The sequence below is a fragment of the Siphateles boraxobius genome, unplaced genomic scaffold (genome assembly GCF_051911475.1).
Source record: "Siphateles boraxobius isolate OS27281-9 unplaced genomic scaffold, OSU_SipBor_1 377, whole genome shotgun sequence".
NCBI lineage: Eukaryota > Metazoa > Chordata > Actinopteri > Cypriniformes > Leuciscidae > Siphateles > Siphateles boraxobius.
In genome coordinates, this window is record NW_027509005.1 from 90001 (window position 1) to 99952 (window position 9952).

The 9952-nt window shown below is 58.5% G+C and overlaps 1 non-coding gene across 1 annotated transcript in view; it reads right to left on the reverse strand.

Moving 5' to 3' along the window:
• LOC143703117 (18S ribosomal RNA) overlaps positions 1–1558 on the reverse strand; it is a 1863-nt gene extending 305 nt beyond the window's left edge. Inside the window, exon 1 of the ribosomal RNA XR_013190735.1 lies at positions 1–1558. This exon is cut by the window's left edge and continues 305 nt beyond it. This is a non-coding gene — a ribosomal RNA (18S ribosomal RNA).
• Positions 1559–9952: the final 8394 nt, after the last annotated feature.

Here is a 9952-nt window from a genome sequence, read left to right on the forward strand (position 1 = left end):
GGCGCAGGGTAGGCACACGCTGATCCGCCCATTGTGGCGCGCGTGCAGCCCCGGACATCTAAGGGCATCACAGACCTGTTATTGCTCCATCTCGCGTGGCTGAACGCCACTTGTCCCTCTAAGAAGTTGGACGCCGACCGCTCGGGGCCGCGTAACTAGTTAGCATGCCGGAGTCTCGTTCGTTATCGGAATGAACCAGACAAATCGCTCCACCAACTAAGAACGGCCATGCACCACCACCCACAGAATCGAGAAAGAGCTATCAATCTGTCAATCCTTTCCGTGTCCGGGCCGGGTGAGCTTTCCCGTGTTGAGTCAAATTAAGCCGCAGGCTCCACTCCTGGTGGTGCCCTTCCGTCAATTCCTTTAAGTTTCAGCTTTGCAACCATACTCCCCCCGGAACCCAAAGACTCGTGGTTTCCCGCACGCTGCCCGGCGGGTCATGGGAATAACGCCGCCGGATCGCGGGTCGGCATCGTTTACGGTCGGAACTACGACGGTATCTGATCGTCTTCGAACCTCCGACTTTCGTTCTTGATTAATGAAAACATTCTTGGCAAATGCTTTCGCTCTCGTCCGTCTTGCGCCGGTCCAAGAATTTCACCTCTAGCGGCGCAATACGAATGCCCCCGGCCGTCCCTCTCAATCATGGCCCCGGGTTCCAGAAACCCACAAAATAGAACCGGAGTCCTATTCCATTATTCCTAGCTGCGGTATTCAGCGGCGACGGGCGGCCTGCTTTGAACACTCTAATTTTTTCAAAGTAAACGCTTCGGGCCCCGAGGACCGGACACCCAGTTAAGGGCATCCGGGGGGCGCCGTGAGGCAGGGGTCCGGGACAGGCGGTGGCTCGCCTTGCGGCGGACCGCCGGCCCGCTCCCGAGATCCAACTACGAGCTTTTTAACTGCAGCAACTTTAGTATACGCTATTGGAGCTGGAATTACCGCGGCTGCTGGCACCAGACTTGCCCTCCAATGGGTCCTCGCCCATGGGTTTAGGATACGCTCATTCCAATTACAGGGCCTCGAAAGAGACCTGTATTGTTATTTTTCGTCACTACCTCTCCGTGTCGGAAATGGGTAATTTGCGCGCCTGCTGCCTTCCTTGGATGTGGTAGCCGTTTCTCAGGCTCCCTCTCCGGAATCGAACCCTGATTCCCCGTTACCCGTGGTCACCATGGTAGGCGCCGAATGTACCATCGAAAGTTGATAGGGCAGACATTCGAATGAGTCGTCGCCGCCGCGGAGGGCGCGCGATCGGCCCGAGGTTATCTAGAGTCACCAAAGCGGCCGGGGCGGCCGGAGCCGCACCCGGATGGGTTTTGGATCTGATAAATGCACGCGTCCCCGACCCCCCGAGGGGAGCCGGGTCGGCGCTCGTTTGCATGTATTAGCTCTGGAATTGCCACAGTTATCCAAGTAGCGGGTGGAGCGATCAAAGGAACCATAACTGATTTAATGAGCCATTCGCAGTTTCACTGTACCGACCGTGTGCACTTAGACCTGCATGGCTTAATCTTTGAGACAAGCATATGCTACTGGCAGGATCAACCAGGTAAGCCGCCTTGGAAGGAGAACCGCGACACGCTGGCTTCCTACACACGGGTCTCGCTCCGCCTCGTGGCCTGGGGCCCGAGGACGGCGCGGCCGCTCATAGGGCGCGTGCGGAACCCTCCTCCTCGGCAGAGGTGGGGGGTTTGTGGCCGCTGGGTCGAGGCCGTAACCGGGAAGGGTGCTTTTCGGGCGGGGAGGAGCGAGGCGTAGGTCGGTCTCGAAGACTGGACCGGGGGGTGTCGGCCACCCCGACCGTCCGATTCCGGAACCCACGCGCCCGCGTCCGCCGCCGCCGTCGCGGACATTCGTTTCAGACGGGCCATCTGAGTCTCCCGAGGTCGACGCGGCCTGCTTTCCCCGGAGGGAGGCCGCGTCTAGCGTCGACGCGCAGAGCGGGGAGGAGCAAGCTGCCCAAAGCGGTCTCGCGACCGGGCAGGGGCCGTCCCCAGGCGCGTCCAAAGTTCCAATCGACCAGGCTACCCCGAAAGTGACGGCCCGGAGGAGGGGGAGCGCTCCTCCGGACCCCGGGCAACCCGGAGGCGCCCGTTTTTTTCTCGTCCGTTGCCTTTTCTCCGATACCTTGTCCGAGCGGGGCCGTTGTCCCCTCCTCGACAAAACCCCGAAGGGCCGTTTTAGGACCGTCTTTGCTCCGACGGGAGCTCCGTCGCCGCGGACGGATTCTCACGTGCCCGACACAGAGGCACTCTCCCCGGTCGCCAGCCGGGGAGACTCGTGTACGTGGTGACCCGGGTGAACCGCACCGTTTCGGACTCTGTCCGTTTCTTTAGGAGGATCGCCTGCCTCCGGGGCGCCTTCCGCGAGCCGCCCGCCTTCTCTCACCTTGTCCGAGCAGGGCGCTTGTCCCCTCCTCGACAAAACCCCGAAGGGCCGTTTTAGGACCGTCTTTGCTCCGACCGGAGCTCCGTCACCGCCGACGGATTCGTACGTGCCCGACACCTAGGCACTCTCCCCGGTTGCCAGCCGGAGAGTCTCGCGTACGTGGGAATCTGGGTGGACCGCACCGTTTTGGACTCTGTCCGTTTTTTTTTCTTCGCCCTTTCCTCCGTGGGCGCCCGCCCTCCGTCACCTTGTCCGAGCGGGAGCGTTTGTCGCCCTCCTCGACAAAACCCCCAAGGTCCGTTTTAGGACCCACGTCGCTCCGAAGGGAGCTCCGTCACGCGGACGGATTTGACCGTGCCCGAACCCGAGGTACTCTCCCTGGGAGTCTTCCAGGGAGGTTGGTCGTTGTGGGAATCTCGTTCGTCTGCAACGGACGGTGTCCGTTTTCAAAAAGTTTTCGGAGGTGCACCTTCCTCCGTCGCTCCAGGGGTGAGTCAAGCCCCCGGAGTCGTTCCGCCCTTTACCCAGACCGACAAGCGTATGGTACTTTTTTTTTTTTTTTACCTCGGGATCGACCCCGGACGGCGAACCACCACGCGCGGGTTTCCTACACACGGGTCTCGCTCCGCTCGGCCCTGGGGCTCGAGGCGGCACGGCCGCTCATAGGGCGCGTGAGGAACCGTCCGTCAGGCGGGGCCAGGGTGGGAGGCCTCTGGATCAAGGCCGTAACCGGGAAAGGTGCTTTTCGGGCGGGGAGGAGCGGGGCGAAGGTCGGGCTCGAAGACTGGACCGGGGGGTGTCGGCCACCCCGACCGTCCGATTCCGAATTCCACGCGCCCGCGTCCGCCGCCGCCGTCGCGGACATTCGTTTCAGACGGGCCATCTGAGTCTCCCGAGAGTCGACACGGCCTGCTTTCCCCGGAGGGAGGCCGCGTCTAGCGTCGACGCGCAGAGCGGGGAGGAGCAAGCTGCCCAAAGCGGTCTCGCGACCGGGCAGGGGCCGTCCCCAGGCGCGTCCAAAGTTCCAATCGACCAGGCAACCCTGACAGTGACGGCCCGAAGGAGAGGGTGCGCCCCTCCGGGCCCCAGGCAACCCGGAGGCGCCCGTCTTCCGTTAACCTTGTCCGAGAAGAGTGTGGCGACGGTCCCCCACCTCCTCTACAACACCCCTAGCGTCCGTGTTCGGACCGTCTTTGCTCCAGCAGGAGCGCCATCAAGCGTACGGATCTGACTTTGAGCAGGCCACGGTCGGGTCTGCGAGCACAGGGCTCTCGTTTGCATGCAAGATCTTGGACACTGTCCATTTTCTTACGAGGAGTGTTGTGTGTCTTTCACCCTCTGCTCGCCCAGGACGGTGCACCTTCACACACTGGATGCACGCCCAGGGCACCGGCGGTGAGTCTGGGTGTCCAAACCAGCCCCCGCGTTTACTGGAAGTCTCGCCCGCACAGAGTGCATTTTATCTGGGCTGAGCCAGACCGCTTCCCCACCCGGTCTGACCACCACGGTTCTCTGTTCCGTGGACCTCATTCGATCGGACACTGTCCGTAATTTCATTTTTCTTTCGGAGGTGCACCTTCCTCCGTCGCTCCAGGGGTGTCTCAAGCCCCTGGAGTCGTTTTGCCGTTTACCCAGACCGACGGTTCGACAAGCATATGGTTTTTGTTTTAGCCCGGGATCAAAGGAGCCCCGGGACGGACGAACCTGCGACGCGCGGGTTTCCTACACACGGGTCTCGCTCCGCTCGGGCCTGGGCTCGAGGCGGCACGGCCGCTCATAGGGCGCGTGAGGAACCGTCCGCCCGTGAGGGCGGGGGGGTGGTAGGCCTCTGGATCGAGGCCGTAACGGGGAAGGGTGCTTTTCAAAGCGGGTGGGAGGCGCGGGGCGAAGTCAGGCTCTGTGCCGTGATGGGGGGCCCCCAACGAAACCCCGCCAACCGTCAAAGCCTGACGACGGTCCCGACGTCACCGCTGCGGACATCCGTTTTCAGACGGGCCATCTGAGTCTCCCGAGGTCGACGCGGCCTGCTTTCCCCGGAGGGAGGCCGCGTCTCGAGTCGACGCGCAAAGCGGGGAGGAGCAAGCTGCCCATAGCGGTCTCGCGACCGGGCAGGGGCCGTCCCCAGGCGCGTCCAAAGTTCCAATCGACCAGTCAACCCTGACAGCGACGGCCCGAAGGAGAGGGTGCACCCCTCCGGGCCCCAGGCAACCCGGAGGCGCCCGTCTACCGTTACCTTGTCCGAGGAGAGTCTGGGTGTCCAAACCAGACCCGCGCGTTTCCTGGAAGTCTCGCCCGCACAGAGTGCACTTTATCTGGGCTGGGTCAGATCGTTTCCCAACCCGGTCTGACCACCACGGTTCTCACTTTTTCAAATTTGACTCCAGAGTCAGGCCCGCCAAGGGGACTTTGAGCTTGATTCGTGCCCAGGAAGTCTGCACCCTTCCTGGGATGCAGTTAGAGAAGAAAACCAGCAGCCGTCATTTTCCTGGAGGTTTCGTACATGCAGAGATCCACCGCCGCGGTGGTGATTGAATTCTTTCTCTCCCCAGCGCAACATGACCGGGCTTTTTTTTTTTCCTGGGGGCCCTCTCCCACCAGGACTTCCAGAGCTCCACCGCGCGCACTGTGTAATCTGGATTTTATACCCAAGCAGAGAGACTCTGAGCGGGGGGCTCATGGTGGTCTGTTAATGGGTTCTGTGTGCCCTCCACCGCACTACTTCCCCTCTCCCGATAAAGACCCCAAGGTCCGTTTTAGGACCGTCTTTTCTCCAGAAGGAGCTCCAGGGGTGTGGAGCGAATCTGAATCTGACCCAGGACGGCGCACCCTCCCTGGGATGGCCAGGGAGGTTCTGAGATCGTGGAGCTCTGATCACACGGCAACATTTTGGACTCTTGTCAATTTTTCAAATTTGACTCCAGAGTCAGGCCCGCCAAGGGGACTTTGAGCTTGATTAGTGCCCAGGAAGTCTGCACCCTTCCTGGGATGCAGTTAGGGAAGAAAACCAGCAGCCGTCATTTTCCTGGAGGTTTCGTACATGCAGAGATCCACCGCCGCGGTGGAGATTGAATTATTTCTCTCCCCAGTCAGAGCGTACCCCGGCCGGGCTTTTATTTTTTTCCCTGGGGGTCCCACCAGGACTTCCAGAGCTCCACCGTGCGCACTGTGTAATCTGGATTTTTATACCCAAGCAGAGAGACTCTGAGCGGGGGGCTCACGGAGGTCTGTTAATGGGTTCTGTGTGCCCTCCACCGCACTACTTCCCCTTCCCGATAAAGACCCCAAGGTCCGTTTTAAGACCGTCTTTTCTCCAGAAGGAGCTCCAGGGGTGGGGAGCGAATCTGAATCTGACCCAGGACGGCGCACCCTCCCTGGGATGGCCAGGGAGGTTCTGAGATCGTGGAGCTCTGATCACACGGCAACATTTTGGACTCTGTCAATTTTTCAAATTTGACTCCAGAGTCAGGCCCGCCAAGGGGACTTTGAGCTTGATTTGTGCCCAGGAAGTCTGCACCCTTCCTGGGATGCATTTAGAGAAGAAAACCAGCAGCCGTCATTTTCCTGGAGGTTTCGTACATGCAGAGATCCACCGCCGCGGTTGGAGATTGAATTATTTCTCTCCCCAGTCAGAGCGTACCCCGGCCGGGCTTTTATTTTTTTTCCCTGGGGGTCCCACCAGGACTTCCAGAGCTCCACCGTGCGCACTGTGTAATCTGGATTTTTATACCCAAGCAGAGAGACTCTGAGCGGGGGGCTCACGGAGGTCTGTTAATGGGTTCTGTGTGCCCTCCACCGCATTACTTCCCCTCCCCGATAAAGACCCCAAGGTCCGTTTCAGGACCATCTTTTCTCCAGAAGGAGCTCCAGGGGTTGGGGGCGAATCTGAATCTGAACCAGGACGGCGCACCCTCCCTGGGATGGCCAGAAAGGTCTGATACCATGGAAGCTCTGAACCCACAGCAACCTTTTGACTCCAGAGTCATGCCCGCCATGGGGGCTTTGGATTCGATTCGTGCCCAGGAAGGCTGCACCCTTCCTGGGAAGCACTTAGAGAAGTAAACCAGCAGCCGTCATTTTCCTGGATGTTTCGTACATGCAGTGATCCACCCCCGCGGTGGAGATTGAATTCTTTCTCTCCCCAGCCAGAGCACACCCCGGCCGGGCTTTTTTTTCCCCTGGGGGCCGTCTCCCACCAGGACTTCCAGAGCTCCACCGAGCGCACTGTGTAATCTGTATTTTTATACCCACGCAGAGAGACTCCGAGCGGGGCTCACGACGGTCTGTTCATGGGTTGTGCGTGCCCTCCACCGCTCTACTTCCCTTCCCCGATAAAGCCCCGAAGGTCCGTTTCAGGACCGTCTTTTCTCCAGATGGAGCTCCAGCGGGTGGCGGGCGAATCTGACTCTGGCCCAGGACGGTGCACCCTCCCTGGGCTAGCCAGGGAGGTCGTAGAGCATGGAGCTTTGAACCCACAGCAACTTTTTGGACTCGGTCAATTTTTTTCGAATTTGACTCCAGAGTCAAGCCCGCCATGGGCGTTTGAGCTTGCTTCGTGCCCAGGAAGGCTTCTCCACCTCCTCTACAAAAGCCTGAAGGGACGTTTTAGGACCGTCTTTGCTCCACACAGAGCTCCAGGGAGGGCGGGGGAATCTGACTCTTGCCCAGGACGGTGCACCCTCCCTGGGACGGCCAATGAGGTCGTAGAGCATGGAGCTCTGAACGCACCGCAACTTTTTTGGACTTTGTCATTTTCAAGAGCTTGGCTTCAGGGTCATTTTCTCCACGGGCTTTGGGCTTTATTCGTGCCCGGGAGAGGTGCGCTTTGCCTGGGATGGACTTTTTCAGAAGAACGGGCCCGTCTTTTCCTGGAGGTTTCATGTTTTTAAGAGCTCCGCCGTGGCGGAGATTGAACTCGCTCACCCAGCCAGAGTGCAGCCTCTCCGGCTTGGTCCACTGCCTTGAAGGCCCTGGAGCTTTGAGACCACAGCAACATCGTGGACTCTGTCATTTGTAAGAGCTTGTCTCCTCCACAGAAGCCCGAAGGGCCGTTTTAGGACCGTCTTTGCTCCAATATGAGCTCCAGGGAGGGCGGGCGAATATGACTCTGGCCCAGGACGGTCCACCCTCCCTGGGCTTCCCAGTGAGGTCCGAGAGCATGGAGCTCTGAACGCACCGCAACTTTTTTGGACTTTGTCATTTTCAAGAGCTTGGTTTCAGGGTCATTTTCTCCATGGGCTTTGGGCTTTATTCGTGCCCAGGAGAGGTGCGCTTTGCCTGGGAAGGACTTTTTCAGAAGAACGGGCCCGACTTTTCCTGGAGGTTTCATGTATTTAAGAGCTCCACCGTGGCGGAGATTGAACTCGCTCACCCAGCCAGAGTGCAACCTCTCCGGCTTGGTCCACTGCCTTGAAGGCCCTGGAGCTTTCAGTCCACAGCAACATCGTGGACTCTGTCATTTTTAAAGCTCGGCATTCCACCGTGGGCGTTTGAGCTTTATTCGTGCCCAGGAGAGATGCACCCACCCTGGGATGGACATCAGAGGAAAATCAGCCCGTCTTTTCCTGGAGGTTTCATGGTTTTAAGAGCTCCACCTTGGCGGAGATTTAACTCGCTCACCCAGCCAGAGTGCAACCTCTCCGGCTTGGTCCACTGCCTTGAAGGCCCTGGAGCTTTCAGACCACAGCAACATCGTGGACTCTGTCATTTGTAAGAGCTTGTCTCCTCTACAGAAGCCCGAAGGGACGTTTTAAGACCGTCTTTGCTCCACACGGAGCTCCAGGGAGGGCGGGCGAATCTGACTCTTGCCTAGGACGGTGCACCCTCCCTGGGTCGGCCAATGAGGTCTTAGAGCATGGAGCTCTGAACGCACCGCAACTTTTTGGACTTTGTCATTTTCGAGAGCTTGGCTTCAGGGTCATTTTCTCCATGGGCTTTGGGCTTTATTCGTGTCCAGGAGAGATGCACCCACCCTGGGATGGACATTAGAGGAAAATCAGCCCGTCTTTTCCTGGAGGTTTCATGGTTTTAAGAGCTCCACCTTGGCGGAGATTGAACTCGCTCACCCAGCCAGAGTGCAACCTCTCCGGCTTGGTCCACTGCCTTGAAGGCCCTGGAGCTTTCAGACCACAGCAACATCGTGGACTCTGTCATTTGTAAGAGCTTGTCTCCTCTACAGAAGCCCGAAGGGACGTATTAAGACCGTCTTTGCTCCACACGGAGCTCCAGGGAGGGCGGGCGAATCTGACTCTTGCCCAGGACGGTGCACCCTCCCTGGGTCGGCCAATGAGGTCTTAGAGCATGGAGCTCTGAACGCACCGCAACTTTTTGGACTTTGTCATTTTCGAGAGCTTGGCTTCAGGGTCATTTTCTCCATGGGCTTTGGGCTTTATTCGTGTCCAGGAGAGATGCACCCACCCTGGGATGGACATTAGAGGAAAATCAGCCCGTCTTTTCCTGGAGGTTTCATGGTTTTAAGAGCTCCACCTTGGCGGAGATTGAACTCGCTCACCCAGCCAGAGTGCAACCTCTCCGGCTTGGTCCACTGCCTTGAAGGCCCTGGAGCTTTCAGACCACAGCAACATCGTGGACTCTGTCATTTGTAAGAGCTTGTCTCCTCTACAGAAGCCCGAAGGGACGTTTTAAGACCGTCTTTGCTCCACACGGAGCTCCAGGGAGGGCGGGCGAATCTGACTCTTGCCCAGGACGGTGCACCCTCCCTGGGTCGGCCAATGAGGTCTTAGAGCATGGAGCTCTGAACGCACCGCAACTTTTTGGACTTTGTCATTTTCGAGAGCTTGGCTTCAGGGTCATTTTCTCCATGGGCTTTGGGCTTTATTCGTGTCCAGGAGAGATGCACCCACCCTGGGATGGACATTAGAGGAAAATTAGCCCGTCTTTTCCTGGAGGTTTCATGGTTTTAAGAGCTCCACCTTGGCGGAGATTGAACTCGCTCACCCAGCCAGAGTGCAACCTCTCCGGCTTGGTCCACTGCCTTGAAGGCCCTGGAGCTTTCAGACCACAGCAACATCGTGGACTCTGTCATTTGTAAGAGCTTGTCTCCTCTACAGAAGCCCGAAGGGACGTTTTAAGACCGTCTTTGCTCCACACGGAGCTCCAGGGAGGGCGGGCGAATCTGACTCTTGCCCAGGACGGTGCACCCTCCCTGGGTCGGCCAATGAGGTCTTAGAGCATGGAGCTCTGAACGCACCGCAACTTTTTGGACTTTGTCATTTTCGAGAGCTTGGCTTCAGGGTCATTTTCTCCATGGGCTTTGGGCTTTATTCGTGTCCAGGAGAGATGCACCCACCCTGGGATGGACATTAGAGGAAAATCAGCCCGTCTTTTCCTGGAGGTTTCATGGTTTTAAGAGCTCCACCTTGGCGGAGATTGAACTCGCTCACCCAGCCAGAGTGCAACCTCTCCGGCTTGGTCCACTGCCTTGAAGGCCCTGGAGCTTTCAGACCACAGCAACATCGTGGACTCTGTCATTTGAAAGAGCTTGTCTCCTCTACAGAAGCCCAAAGGGACGTTTTAGGACCGTCTTTGCTCCATACGGAGC